The following is a 16,177-nucleotide window of genomic DNA, read 5'->3' on the forward strand; positions in this document are numbered from 1 at the left end:
ATTGTAGTGGTCATTCAGAGCAGACATCAACTTAAAACAAAATCTTATGCGAACTACATGGCCAAGTAAGTAAGAATTAATATTTCCATTTTGCAGATAGAGGCTCTTGATGTAAAAATGCACAGCACTAAAACTGGGTTTAACAAATTCTTATGACAATAAGTATTAGAGCAAGATTCAATTTTAGCAGCTGATTTCTTTTTCCTAATAATACTTCCTCAGATCATGGAAATGGTATTTTTGTAGCATTACATTGGGATTCCCATTTGATGTACGGTTCACCATTAACCCACGGTTGTCCTTCTGTCTTGCTGTCCATCTCATTTCCACCCGGCGTCTAGGAAGATTACGTATTCAGTTACCACCTTACACCTAATACCCCTCACCTTTATGTTGTTTTGAATGAGGGCTTTTCTTCTGTGGGTACCCCACCGGAGGGACATTTTAACTTGGTTCTGTTCTATTTGCGTCTTCTCATTGGGCAGCTCGGCCTAGGGCCCAGTTCGAGGTTGACAGTCCTCTCAAGTGAGCTCAGCCCTAGGCTGTTGCAGCCGGAGACTGTTGCCTGTATACAATAGTATTTATTCTTGTGTCCCTATAAAAGCAGAATGTAGCTAGCAAAAATACTCTTTAAGGATGTTGCTTTACTCCTGTAAGTATCTAACCACGGGCTGCTTCATTCAGATGAGGTTGCCTTTGTGCCAAAGGCCCTGTTTTGGCAGATTCTCATAATAATGACAAAGAATGGAGTCGTCTTCCAATGATGGCTTTTCTAAAAAACCAGGATATTTCCCAATGTTCTGTATTTGGTGGAAGAATTACATTAATATGGAGCATCCTCTTTTTAAGGACATTGTAACTGGTCCCTTTAGTCGTGATGTCATTAACCCAAGGTAGATGGCAACTATTAACATCCTCACTTGACAGAGAAGGGAAACTACAAAAGGTTAAATACTTTCCTTAGGGTCAGGTGTTAGGGTTGGAATTAAAATTTTGACTTGTGATATAACATTTTATGTACTCATTAACCTGCTCTTTCTCCTAAAGAGAATACATGAATATGGTAGCTGTCATCATTTGATTAGGAAAATTACTTTAGGTACAAAAACTCTAGAAAATCTAGAAAGCAAACTGAATAAGTGAAAAGTAGGTCAAGGCTAAGAATACTTAGCAAATGAATGAATAACTTACTCTCTATTTATTCTTCAGACAAATAAGCTAATTGTTCATTTAGCTAACAATTTCTTCTTAATTATAGGCCGTTAATAAATGAAATTGTGCTTGTAAATGAAATTGCGCTTGTAAGTAGGAGAATTTTGAATTTCACAAATCATATGTTTCATTCTAAGGACCAAAGTGGAATCTAAGAGAAAAACATTTAATGAACAAATTAATATTTGCTTTTAGAACTCAAAGTTTACTAAAACCTTATAAACCTCATTTTATTGTAGATAGGAATTGGGTGAGTTCTTCTTGACTCTATTCAAGAAAGCAAAAGTAATGAATTTCTGGACAGGCCTCATCATTTAGAAATCCTTAAGTCCAGGACTCAGAGCATCCTGAGAATTATAGCGAGGCCTCCAGGCATAGTGCAGGAAGTTGCTACTTATAGTTCCCTATGGTGGCCTTAACCAGGACTATTTGAGAACACATATCAAAACCTCAAGTACGACCTTGTTAATTCAACTCTAAAATTATAAAACATCTATTTTTCTACTGTGGGCTTTTACAAAACACTTTTTAATTTGAAAAGATTGGTTTGAGCCACTTATGACTTTCTCATAAATACATGAATTGGCAACTTCTGCCCCAGCACAGTAGCTGTAATAACAGAAAACTTAGCATTATGAGACCAGGTCATCCCCACACACCAGGTGACAGGAGTCCCAGCTCTGCGCTTGAGAGCTGTGTGATTCCTGATGGTCTGTGATGTGGGAAATAAGTTTACAAATTGCACGACATGTTCTCATGGGATCATACGGGTTATCCTTTCAGAATGTAACAGGGGCTAAAGATAAGATGTGGGAGAAAAAAAAATCTTAATGCTGGAGCTAAGCCCTGGAGCTGCTTATATGATTATTAAGGTTTACACAGTTTGATCCTGAAACCAGTAATCCATTTCCTTCTGAATGGATCAAATGCCTGTTATTAACGATTTATTATAATCTTGGGACTTCTTCCTTTTAACGTTTTAAATTTTCTACTTTACCTTCTTTATGTTTAAAGATATTCTTATTTTCACTTGAAATAGGTTTCTTACCGAATAATCCAGTGGGTGGCTAAGTCAGCCTCAAGGCTCCTAAATTAATTACAGCTCATTTCTCTCTTCTGGTTGATATGTGGGGAACTCATACTGCAAATTTTGCAGAAGGTTTCAAAATATTCCCCTCGCTTCTTTGGAAAGTGATCTCGAGGAGACTAAACTGCTCGTTGTTACCCTGCTATAGGTATTTCCAGTGAAAAAAAAATGGACGGTGAGTTGTGCATGGGAAATGAGGTCTTTTAATGTGTAATTACCCCATTGCTACTCCATAGACTTAGCTGTAGCATTTCATAAATATTATGATCCTCAAAACAGTTCATTTTCTATAGATTGTTGGATATTCAAATGAGGCATACAGAGTCACACAAATTCTACGAGTCCAAGATGCTTGTGTAGACCATATGTGGCTGTGCAGATGAAAGATGTGGCTGCAGCCTGGGAGGAATAAAATTAGGAACAAGTAACTATAGTGCTTACTTGCCCCAGGCATTGTTTTAATAACTGTTTAATTCTTACAAGACTAAGAAGTATCTGCTACTATTATCCCCATTTTACAGACGGGAAAGCTAAGTCACAGAGAGATTAATCCAGTTGCTCAAAGTCACCCTGCTTGTGAGAGATAGGGGATGCCTTGAACGCAGTAATCCTGTCACCAGAGGGACACCTACAGAATGGTGCCTAGGACAGGAGTGAAAAAAAAACCAAAGAGGATAAAGTTTTAAAAATTCATATTTGCTCACCTGAGGTGCAACAAGTAAGAGAGTCATACAGTTTGGATGGAGAAAACTGTTCTGTAAACTCAAAAATGCCAAACATACTTCACAGCTCGTAAGAGTACATATGTATAATTTTGAAATACCATATGGGGGCCACTTGGCCCTTAAAATTAAGAATGACTAAATGTTTAATTGTCTATGCCTTTCTAGATACAATTATCCCATTCATTCACAAAATGTTTTTTTATCAGGAGTCATAATGTGACTAATATTATTGTGCTAATTATTTCCGCTTGCTTAGTTTCAAGATTTTGAGACCTAATTCAAATGAAGGAGGAGATTCATTGGCTTGTTTAGGCCACTAGGGCGCTCCATTGCTCCAAATGGCATCACGGCGTCTGGCTGAGTTTATCTAGAACGTGAAATAAAATGAGCATGTTATTCTTCACTTATTGAAAGAGATCAGAATGATAGGACATTGACAAAAATGCAGTACGCCTCAGAAATCTGGAGGAGAAAGTGGAGGGGAGCCAGGCTGAATTAAGGAAAAGTCTGATTTGCAGAATATTTTTACAAAAAATTGTTTCATTATTTTCTGCTACTGTACATCCTTGGTTTTTAAGATATAAACAGGTAGATAAAAATGATGTCAACAAAAATAATGTACAATATTTCTTTTCATATAGAAGGTTGTTATTAAATACTTATCTGATGAAAAATCTACCTGAAAAAAATCAGTTTCAGATATAAACATTTTTGATAGATTTAGCCCTTCTGGCATTTTTACTTAATAAGAACCACTCAAGCCAAATGGAAATTACTGTTAATTATAAATGTTTTATATTATTGCATAAATTCCAAATAAGAGTATTTTGAGTTTTTAAATCAGAGTGTTATATAAGCAAATTTTTACAAGATGATATTTTTATTCCATGAGGCCATTTGTTTCAAAAGAAATTCTTTTTTAAAGTTGACCCTATGGAAAATTTCAAACATGTACAGAAGTGGAAAGAATACATTAATGAGCTCTCACCATGGCCGGTCCTGGTTTATCTCCTTTCCCTCCCAGTTTCCTCCTCTGCTACTGGATTATTTTGAAGTACATCCTAATGTCAGATCAATTTATTAATAAATATTATAAATATTCTATTATAGAAGTCCTTTAAGAGAAATAAAAGATTCATTCTTAAGTCATTTTTGTTATACAGACCAGTCGATCCCTTCAGCCTTCCGCAACAGGAGACTGCCACTCAAGACAGAAGCCTGCTTCTGGAAATCAGGGCATCATTTTTCATGACATAAACAAAATAATTCTCAGGGGTTAGCTTTCCACCAAAACAACACCAGCCTGTAAGATCTTCTACGTGGACTTTGACGACAGCCCCTGACGTGGGTGCGGGTGACCCCTTCTAGTACAAAAAAGGTGTGGATTTCCAAATATGGCATCCAAACAGAACTAGGTGTGAAAGATCAGTGTTCCAAAAGACATACAGTTGCATCTTAAATCAATATATTATGAGGTTTAGACACTTCTTTGCCAGATTTAAGTACAGTTGCTTATACATTGTTTAGTAACAAGAAGAATGCTTTAAAATCACTGTCATATCACAGATTACTGGCAGAAATCTGTGACTTACTCAAGGACAGTGTTTGTAAATTGCCACTCTGCTCCTTGTGTTTGAAACAGAAGTTTCGACACTATCTTAAGTTAATCCCTGACGCATTCTAATGAGGTCACAGGATAAGAAATTGGTGGGCCTTATGCAAATCTCAACATGACATCCCGTAGGCTTCTTGCCTATACTCAGGCTGTTTTAGTACTTTATCCTGTGCAGAGCTGTTAATCTTTCTCACTCCCCACACACAGGCTTTCTCTCTCTGGTGATTTGTTTGTAGGGGTTGGTGGCCTGAGGCTTCATGAAAATTATAAAGGGCGTGGACAGAACAAGTACATAGTTTACTGATGTGTTACTGTCTGCATTCCTGCCTCCCATAAAAATCTCCCTCCCGTGAAAGTAAGGCATTCCTCTGCATTCTGGAACCACTTTGAATCAACACTAAATTTCCCTCATTTTCCAAATGAGTAAGTCCTTTGGGAAGACGAGCTTAACGTCCCCAGAGAAGCAAGTTCCCCGTTTATCACTAAGTGGATATTAGGCAAGGACAAGCTGTGTAAAGTTTCTTCCCTTGCCATGCCAATGAACCCAAGCTTTGACATAAGGAGACTATATCTCTCTGTGAGAAAAGGACTTTTTTTTTATCAAGTTCGTGGCCCTTCTGCAGTAACGCAGAGGATCTGTGTTTAGGACTTGCAGCCATACGTTGCAGTGCTTCCAATGCCCCAAATGCCCAATAGAAATAACACATAGTTCATCTCCACTTAGAAATATGCTTTCGATGTTGGTAAATTGATCAGTAGCCAAACTTACCTATGTTAAGAGCATAAAGTTCTTTGTCCTCTGTATTAATTGGACATTTTTTTAAAAATGCCTAATGTTTGTTGTGAATGTTTGTGATATTTGCTCACAATTTACAGTGTCTGCTCTCTATAATGCCCAAGAATTTACCCAGGGAAATTGTGCAACCAAGGGCCTGTAAACTGGACTTGCATTAACTTGTAGGGCTGACTCCCTTATAGTCATCCAATAAGTATTTGCTTAATGTAAGCCCAGGGCTTGCTCATGGGAATCCAAAAAAGCAAGAGCGAGCTCTGAGGTTGCTCCTGCCCTCTCACAGACTGTGTGGGAGGCAGACGGGGCCACCCAATTTCAATGAGTGAAATTCTAGGAGAAGGGAGAGGCTTTAGCCTGGAGTCATAAACCATTGATGGGTCCACAGCTGAGCTCCAAGTGGCCTGCTAACCCTGGGGGTTTGCTTGGACCTTGTTTGAGGAAGAGGCACAAAATGTCAGTGACCTGGGAAAGGTGAAGGACCACTGCCACAAGATGTGCCCACGGGTGTGGGTAGTGGCCCAGAAGAGGGGTGAGTTTCTGCCGCAGAGTCTAGGAAAGCCAGCCACCCGCTGGGCTGACTGACAGGCGAGCAGGAAGAGCGTAGAGGAAGAGTAGTGATGGAGTTCTGGGTGCCGAGGTGGGACCATCGGCCTGGCAGCCAGAAGAAGCAATGTGTGGTGAGACATGCACGTTCAGGGCACATGGTCCTTTTAGAATATCGCCACAAATGTTGAAGGACAAGGAAAGACAACAGAAGGCACTGCTTGCCTTGCATGGAATCATAGCAAGATCAGGGTGCCACCTGGAAACTTCCTGACAAGGCCTTGAATCATCTCCATTGTTTCTCTTCTTCATGCGGGAATTGAACACTAATTCTCAGGATCTCTCCGACAAAGAGTGCAGAGAGCCAGAGGAGGAAAATGAACTGAAATGATAGTAGCAAGTCTAGGTATGTGATTTCACACAAGGGGAGATACTCAGAAATGCAATGGAACATTTGTTAATGGTATTCTGTTAATAATGTTGATAAGTAATATTTGTAAGTGGCTTTTTCTTGTTGGCCAATCTCGGTAACGTCTCTCTCCCTGCTGGATCCTTGCCTCTGTGTGAGGTGAGGGAAGCAGGGGTTAGCATCCCCATTTACTAATGAGTAATCTGAGACTTTGAGAGATTAAGAGATTTTCCTATAGTCACAGAAACTAATCGGTCCCAGAGTCAGGAACCAAACACGTCTCCTTTCTCCCAACCCCTGGATTCTTTCTCTTACGCCATTCTCAGTATCCGAAAACAATTAAAATTTTAGAATGACACAGAGTCCCTGTCTCAGAAAAGAATTCCCTTCTGAGGTTAAACATAAACTCATTACCAGGAAAGAAGGAGGTAGATAAAGCTTTTTTACCTGTCATAAATGTTCCTGAGGGACATCCGTGCATGGCTTTTAAGCTGAGAGGATATTCTTTTCGTGTATCTCCACCTGTTCCTCCTCTTGTCCTCACCGTCTCTACTTCTGCTCACCTGTCCCACAGTGTGTCCTCACAGCACACAAGAGGCACCAGGATAATTCCTTACATTCAAAACGATGTGTCCTTATTTTCTATCTCCCTTTATTTTAGTCTCTCTAAGGTTTTGCTTGGGAACTGAGTTTGTAATTACTGATAAACAAACACACACTGAAGTTGTATTCACTTGCAAAATGCTCATTTTTCCTTAAGGAAGCATTTACCTCTGTAGGATATGGGCTCCAACCTTATTAATGGGGTGTCAGAGGCCCAGCAGGACCAGCCAGAGAGTAAAGGTGTCGTCACTTGTCACCTTGTCCCAGGGACGATGCTAAGAGCTGCACAGACAGTCAGCAGGGACTTTCAACAGCCACCGTGATGGGGACAGGAAAAAGACACACACTCAAAAAAGCCCTCATCATGTGTCTCTATAGCAACTTTATAAAAAAAGAAAAGCCAGAAATTCATGATTTTCTAAATTATGTGAATATAGAAACAAAGATATAGATAATGGCAACGTTAGAAACATAGCTGAATAAAAACCTAAAACATAGCACACAACCTCCTGTGTGCTGTGAGGCCCTGACACTAGAGTCAGCCCACACTCAGAGCCCCTCAATAAACATTTGTTGGGAGAATATTAAAATCATAGGTCTCGTGACCCTGGTACTTCCACTAGGCCATGCCGCTTTGTTATTCTTTGAAACCCAGGAGCAAAACCAGTGGAGAGCTGTGACAATTAAATATTTACATAAATCTGATCAAAGTTACCATTTGAATAGTATGCATTATCTTGGGAAATTACCTTAACGTGTTGGCTGTAAATCTACAACCACTAGCATGCCAGTCAGACCAGAGGGATGTATCTCCCGTAAATAGTGCATCACTTTTGAGATGAGCCAACCGCAGCAGAGAAGCCATCACAACCAAGATGTTCTGTAATGCACCACCAGTGGGAGTGGAATCCATTGTACCTGGGATTCTGAAAAAAAGGCAGTCTTTTCAGGAGTGGATTATCTTTCATAACCAGTAAATATTGTTCATACTATCAACCCGTTAAAGCAAGCAGCTATTGTGTATTATGGTTCTCTATACTGGATTGTGAATTAAACTCCCACTGGGGGCTCCAGAGAGAAACCCAGTGCTTTATCCTCTAAGCCACTCAGCTGCTCTCCTTAAGCAAGTTAATAAAGACCTTCCTGACTATCTGCATCTCATTATTGCCACATAATACAATATCCTGGGGTTTTCTTCCTTTTGTGAAGAAATGCTTAGAAGCGACGTGGTGTGTGGAATGTTTTCCTAAAGATGGACTGGACTGGTGCCATGTTCTCTCCCTCCTTAAGAGTATTGGAAGACAAAAACCTATTTCCTAATTACCTACCAGTGTTTAGGTCCTTTATACCTACTTGAATCATTTTTATGATTAATCCTCAGATTAGCCTAGAGAATTTTACACCACCCGAGAGCTGGCTATATTCACTGTCACTTTACCCAGTGCTCCATTCCATGAGTCTCCATCAGTCACCTGGTATCCACTGTGCAAAGCTTCTCAGGCCTTTTTCTACTCTGGTTTTTACTTCTTTCTTCTTCTGGCTACTGTACCTTTGCAGTTACTGGCCAATTGCCATTCAATAATACATGTTAATTATAATAAGACAATAAACAACAATATTGTTCATTGTGCTCCCCACGAAGATGAGTAGGTCCTAAAATATGCAGGGCCCAAACCATGACAGGCAGGAGCTAGATCCGAGATTACCAAGATTTACAATGCTGCACTCACTGAACCATGACACCTGGGAATTTGTGCGGTACCTAAAGTCTCTGAAAAACCTACAAAAGAGCTTCCTCACACCCAAAACTCTGGCTCATAATGAAACATACTCTTCCAAAAGACGTGTTTGCTTTAAAAAAAGGAAGAACTGACATATACTCAGTGAGTATATCAGGGTATTTCCCAGGCAAATACGCATGTTTTGGATTTTAGTTCTATTATTCTCCTTTGCTTTGGTAAGATGGGTGATCCAGGAAGAAGTGAGGGAGAGAGAGAAGACTTGGGCAAAGCAATGGGGAAAACTATCGACACCCAGGCATTTCCATGTTACCAAAAAGCAAGACAAAGCTCGCAGCCATGAAATGGCTTCCTGAAGTCACATGCATTTGTTGAAGTTACTTTTGCTCAATTCCAGTTCTCTGATGAGATCACCAACCAGATAGGGCCCAGGTGGTTTCAACAGCAGGATGGAGGGGACATCTAGGAGTAAAGCAACTAATTTAAAGTAGGGAAGCCTCCGTAACACTTCTACTAGTTCACACATCCTTTCCTGGGTAAACAACTAATGTCCAGCATCAGATCCTCTAGAGCAAAAGAGGATTGATTGATTGATTGATTTTCATGAGAATTGTGTTGACTCTATCTTGTCTTTTGATATTTAACCACTTTATATATAACTAGTAATAAAGTTCCTCTTGGATTTTTAATAGATAAATTGCTTTAAGAATAACTACTTCAGTCCTTGAGAAAAATGTAATCTACATTGCTCCATTTCAGGGACATTAGCTTGCACTCGAGTCTCACAGCATGCTGTTCTCGTGCCTTCTGGCCATCCCCATCTCCACCACATAAACCGTAGCACAACTAGAGAGGTGGTTGAATCACTGACGTGTCATACAGGACAGTAAAACCCTAATTGTCAGCATTAATTTCACTGGTGTAGGTGCAGCCATGCGGGGGGTCTCCTCCATTCGCTTCCCCAGACTTGAAATCATGTCTGATTTACAGAGGCTGGTACAGTGACTCAGGACAGAGGCCCTGTGCTTGTGTAGGGTGATGAGGGATCGTGAAAATGTCCTTTTAATCTGATGATCATTAGAAAAACCCAGCGAGATGGTCCACCTGCTAATCAGAGAGAATTTCCATTTCTGTGGAGATTCAATCCATCCTAGGAACCCTCTGTAATGATTTTAGAAAAATATGCCATTTTTGAGATAATACAGTGATTCTATGACATGGCTCCAAGACATGTGCCTCTTTTCAGGGCTTGAAAGGTCAGAGGTTAACTTCAGGCAGAGTGATTAATCTAGCAATAATATTTTGTATTTCTGTTTGCTAGTGCCTCAAGTTTTCCAAGAGGTTTGGAAAAATCATTAAAAAAGAAGGCGCAAGATTCACTCATTTATTCGTTTATTCAGAAATGCGTTGAGGATCTATTTTGTGCCAGGATTATGTTAAGTTGTATGGATTTTAAAAATAAAATGAGAGGTCTGCTCATAAGCAGCTCACAGCAGAGAAACAAGAGAAATCCAGTGTGTGCAGGCAGCGAGAAACACATTTTACGTGAAGATACTATTCAGGTTTCACAAAGCGCGACTTACTTTTAATGCCTGTGAAACACTGCATTTTTATTCAATTCATTCTACTCTTTTTCATTTTTAAATGTTTATCGTGGCCCATTAAATTGATTTTACAGCCTATAAATATGTCCTTTGAAACACTGGTCTAGAAGGAAGGATTTATATGGAAGGATTGGGGAGAAGAGACGAAAGCAACCGGACAGAGAGCAGCAGCGTGCAAGGAGACCCTCCCTCCTGCTGGCCCCCGTGTGTGCTCCAGCCTGCACTCAGTGATTCCAGGGCATGAGGACAGAATCAGGTTGCATTTGGGAATAACTACACCAGGCTACTTGGAAAAGATTTTTCTATGTTCACTGACGTGTAAACATATGTACTTTCAAAAGGATGTATGAGAAATGATTAGTTGTGGGGCATATGGGAAGTGGAGCAACACCACCGGGTGGCCATTTGGTGGTTTCTTCCTGTGTTACGGGTGAAATAAGAACCCACTTGAGACACAGGTTAGCCTTTCCTGCACTGTCTCAGCTGTTCATCCTTCCTGAGTCACTGACATCTACCCTGAGATTTGTCACTGTCACGGCTCAAGGGAAAGTCAGTCACATGCGCATGCGGTTTGGAGGCAGGAGGAATTAGTCTTTCCCACCAATCTTCCTCCTCCGGTGAAGGACGCAATCACCAGAGCCATCAAAGAAACAGTCCATGTGGCCTGCAGAGAATTTTGACAAGAATTTATGTCTACATGGATATTTTTAATTTATTATTTCAGACCTCGGAGCTGCTAGCGAGTAGCCAGCCCATGGGGGCAGGTGGGGCTGGTGCAGGGCACCACCATACCATTGTTACAGTATCGAAATATCTCTGTGCCAGTTGGAAATGACTGCTGTGCTGAGCCCTCCGCGGTGACCAAGTCCATCCACTGCCTTGGCCGTCCTGGCCCCAGGCCTGCCCAGTTTCTTGGTCAAATGTTGACAGGGCAAGAACTTAATAAGATGTGTGGCTCCCGTCTGTTCTGGTTGGTCCTGGCCTGTGCTCTTTGGGTCATTAAATATTTTCGGTGGGTAAATTATGTGATCAGCTCTGAACAAGAATTTTGAAAAGGCTCAGCACAGACCACTGCTTTTTGTTTTTTAAGTTTTGCTGATTTTACTGGTGCTCTCTGAGCTGACCCGCTCACTGCAAAAGCATCAGTGAAATTAATGCTGACAGTTAGAGGTTTATTGTCCTGTATGACACGACAGTGATTCAGCCACATCTCTAGTTGTGTTGGGGTTTTTGTGGTGGAGATAGGGGTGGCCAGAAGGCACTAGAACAGGAGTGTTGAGACTGGAGCACAATCTAGTGCCCCTAAAATTGTCCAACCATAGATTATATTTTTCTAAAGGACTGAAGTAGTTATTCTTAAAGCCATTTATCCATTAAAAATCCAAGAGCGACTCTATTACTAGCTATCTATAAAGCTGATTAAATACAAAGACATAAAATAGAGTCAGTACAATTTTCATGGAAATAAGTAAATAAATAAATAGTCTTTTATCCTAAAGGGATCTGCTTCTGGGCATTGGTTGTTTACTTGAGAAAGGAAGTGGGAACTGGTCAAAGTGTTCTGGGGGCTCCCCTGTGTTGTTTTTTTCAGATGACAGGCATCACTAGCTTACCATCCACGTGACACCATGTAGGTGTCACAAATACTAAATTCTCCCCGTAAAGGAGCGGGAGCATCGCCCGCTCTACCTTTGCTTTCTGGAGAAAGCATTTACCTAAACTGAAGCCTACACTGCCGAGACTGGCAGTGCTGCTCTGCAGGCGATGCAGTCCAGGACTCCTGGGTTTACTTTACCACCTGGCATGTAGGAAATGTGAAAACAACAGCAACATAAATAACCTCATGACCTAGGAAATTCTACATGAGGAACGGGTCTCCGGGCCCAGCAGGCCTGTTGTTTAGGTGTGCACATTCAGCTAATTACAGGAAAGGCAAGCTACCCAAGTGCAGGCAGAGGAAAGCAATTGACATGATTTTTTTCCTATTATGGCAGGGACAGAATAGATGGGCACAAAAGGATCCAGTTAGTTAAATTTAGAAGAAAATTGGCACGGCATAATTTTCTGTGCATTTTTGGGTTCTGAAAACCTTATTTATACTGACAGTCATTTTTTAGCTTTACTATCAATACATTCTTCCCGTGCTCAGCACATATGTTGTTGAAGATATCACTGTATTTCCTGCTTCAGTTGGTGTTTTCAAGCGCAAATCCTCTCCTTAGGCTTGGCAGGGGAGTGGGTGGCAAGAGCTAAGAGGAGGGGACAAGGAAGCTTCTCCATTCTACCCTACTTAACCCAGAGGCTATGTGTTTGTAGCACTTTCTGCCACAGCAGGATGCTTAGAATACAAGTTCAAGAGGAATTCTGATCTCCTCAAGAGTGGCTATGCCATAGGGATTATTAAAAAGGAGGAATAAATGCGGGGGTCCAGCTCCAGCCTTTTAAGGTTATAGCATGTCGGATACGTGTCAGGTAATCATATTTTCTCAACCCACCCATCCTTTCCAATCGCTGCAGTGTTATATTTTTCTGTTTCTTAAGTCATCAGTTCTTACAGAAATGTAACTGTGGTGGAACACAGCTGTATCAGAAGCGTGATCACAGGGGAAGCCAGGGCTCTGTGCTCAGTTCTCAGTTGCTACTAGACACTGAAGTCCTCTTTCGATACATTTCTGCAACTATTAGCAAAGGGATGGTGAAGTCTAATTCACATGGTGTAGGGTCAATTAGACTTGTGTTGTTCAAAACATACGCAAATCCAGTGTGTACCCTTCGTGAGCATGCGCATCTCCTCTTTAGTAACACAGCACTCTGCTCACATCTTGTCCCTTGTTACACGCCCAACGGGTGAAATCCCTTGTCTTATTTAAGTTTAGGATCAGCCACTGTGTCTGTGTGAATCCTCACACTTGACATTTGTCTTTCTCTGAGGCAATATGCGAAATGTTTGTTTATGCTATCATGTATAAGAAAAAAAGTTTAATTCACTGCCTAGAAGCTTGTTCTAGCAGAAGGCGGGGGCACGTGGGAGAGCTTTATAAGGCCTTATTTGTATTTCTTCCTCATGTCCAATGATAGATTTTAGAAAAATCGGAGATTTAAAAGGCATTTTTCTTTGTAACACAGACCAGATTTGGTTAACACAGACTAGACGCCGATTTCAGGTCTAAGAGATCCAATCCAAATTTAATTACACACCATCTATGTGTATCTGGAAGCACAGTCTAGCTGTAACTTCTAAATTTCAGAAACAAGAAGTTGAGAAGAAGCAGGACCACGCCAGACAACTCTCTCAGCATTTGTACTTTTCCTTAAAATCAAATAGGAAAAAACAAGCACAGTCCCTCCCTGCAGTAGCCTTTCTGAAGAGGAATTTTCCTATAGAGTTGCAGAATGAATTATAGCGAGCATGAGTAATGAGTTTAAAATGTATTTTCACATTTTTTATGCCTTGCATAGCACTCTTGGTATTAAATCAGCCCAACAGCTATAGTTTGTTTTTCTCCTGTGTTACTGAAACCTGGATTTTATCTCATACATTTCCAAAATATACTCTAAAATTATCTCAAGTTAAGGTAACTAAGAGAGAAATGATGTTTTAATGCTTTCTTCTTAAAGAAACACTCCGTTGCTCATTCCTTCCTGATTCTCCTTGACCTTTCTGTGGCATTTGGTCCTGTCAGACTCCCTCTGCCATGTGAAGCTCTTCCCTCTGCCCCACCTTGCTCCCCAGCCCCATGTGCCCCCCCTCCAAGCCCTCTCTGGCCTGTCTAGATCCACTATCACTTCTGCTTAGCCTTCTGACCTTGCTCGTAGGAACATCACTTTCCTGGAAGAAATCCTCCCTACTGAGAAATTCTTAGGTCTCTCCTAGACATTTTCTTTTCAGTCCTATTAAATGCTCTTGTTCAAATAACTGTCACTCAGTTTAATCCTTGTGTATGTGGCTGTCACTTCAAAGTCAACATGCGCAGCCTCAAACTCATTCTCCCCTCTGGTCCCTAGCTGGTCCTGATTTACTCCTGGTCCCTCTGCTCAAACGGTCTTTAACTCAGCTGACTCCCTCACTGCCCATTTCTTCTGTCACCGCCTGAGGCTAAACCCTCGCCCTTTTTTTGCTTCTAGTCTCTCCTCGAAGCTAACCCAGCTGTACACTTTGTTTGCTAGATTAATAACATTTTAAAAATAGTCTTCTTCATGTCGTGCCCTTACTCAGAAGACTTGCGGGAACCCACTCTCGTGATGCTGCATAAGCTCCAAACGCCTCCCACTTCCCAGGGGCAGCGCTGTGGGCAGAGCCAGCCTCCTCTCGCTCTCCCGCGCACTCAGCTCTGATTCTGCTGCTTAACACTTTCTGCTTCCTTTCCCTCCTCCTCTCCACTTTCTGTCCATGCTTCGGAATCCAGTGTTTTCTTCTCCTGCCCACACCCCAAAGGCCCACCTAGCTGCTGCACCCCCACCCCCCACTCTCCTGTGGATTCCAGGGGCATTTTGCGCAGCTTTCATTTCAGCCCCTGGTCTTCTGCTGCCTTAACATTTGCATCGAAGGCACCCTGAAGGCGAAGGTAATCACCCTTTGAGCTGAGTCACCACCTAGAAGCCTGAGAAAGGGCACCCGTTAGCATGCACCCCACATGTCCCTCCCACATGGGTTGACGTTTTCTGTGTTGAAGGCGTTAACACACAAAAACAGCCAACATTAACTCAACTGAGTAGGATGAGAATCCCACAGTGACTATTCCAGAGTATTCATTCCTAAATCCCCCAAGATAGTTTACAGTCATCTGTGCTTTTTCTTCTTGTACTTATCAATTGGTACCATACATTCCTGTCACTTATTGTGTCTTATCACTCCTCTAGAATGTAAGCGTTTGAGGGATCATTTCTTTTAGATATATGTTTCTAAAAGCTCACAGCTAAATCTTGGCATCCAATTTGGACTTTGTAGGGCTTGATAGATACTTGTTGAATTAATGCAGGAATCTCCCAGTTTGGAAGAGCAGTGTGGTCGTCTCATTTCTCACCACTCTTTCCTTCTACATCCAGCTCTCACGCGCCCCCTGGAGGGGCCACCAACTCAAGGACATCTCACTCTTTCCTGGGGATGGACCCACCACTATGGCCTTTGCCCCGTTTTTTCCAGCTGTTGATTTGGTGTGAGCACTTGTCGCGGTCACTCATTATACCCGCCATGTTTCCCTAGCTCATCCAAACTTATTCAAGAAAGCTTCTCTCTTCCTGGTAAGAAGTTTCTCTCCTCTCCTGAGGAATCTGCATTCTTTCCTTAGCTTCCATCTCACCTCTACTCTCCCCCAACAAAATCCTGCCTCCATTTCTTCTTCTAGACACATTGCCTCACAGGAATTTATTGACACCTCTCCTATCTGGGTAAACTTGCAAAATAGTCCTGTGACTAGGGCGGAGTTAGGATTCTCCCTAATTCCTGAGGACATTGCCCTGAGGGTCTGTGTGAAACAACACCCACCATCAAACAGAGGCTATGTTGCCCTGTAGCCTTGTTCTGTGATTTCTCACCTGTTCTTCTCCCAGTGAGTGTGGACTCCCCAGGGGCAAGGATTTGATCAGACAGATTTCTGCTAGATCTCTCTATGCCTGGGACAGGTTCCATTTTTTCCAGACATTGAAGCTTATATAATTAGGGTCCAGGGAGTTCAGGCTTCTTTAAGAAAAAGAATAAAAATGACAAAAATTTAGGGAGTAAAGTGAACATTTATTTAAAATTAGAATATAAGTCAGAGCAAAGTGTGTGTTTACAAAAACTGCCAGGTACACAGGAGTTAACTGCATTCATTGCCTTGCAAGTGGCTTTTGCAAGAAGGGGTGGGG

General features: G+C 41.5%; 1 protein-coding gene across 4 annotated transcripts in view; it reads left to right on the forward strand.

The window, feature by feature from the left end:
* MYO16 (myosin XVI) overlaps positions 1-16,177 on the forward strand; it is a 598,386-nt gene that overhangs the window by 532,879 nt on the left and 49,330 nt on the right. The window lies entirely within an intron of this gene.

Source organism: Equus caballus, chromosome 17, assembly GCF_041296265.1.
Source record: "Equus caballus isolate H_3958 breed thoroughbred chromosome 17, TB-T2T, whole genome shotgun sequence".
Taxonomy (NCBI): Eukaryota; Metazoa; Chordata; class Mammalia; order Perissodactyla; family Equidae; genus Equus; species Equus caballus.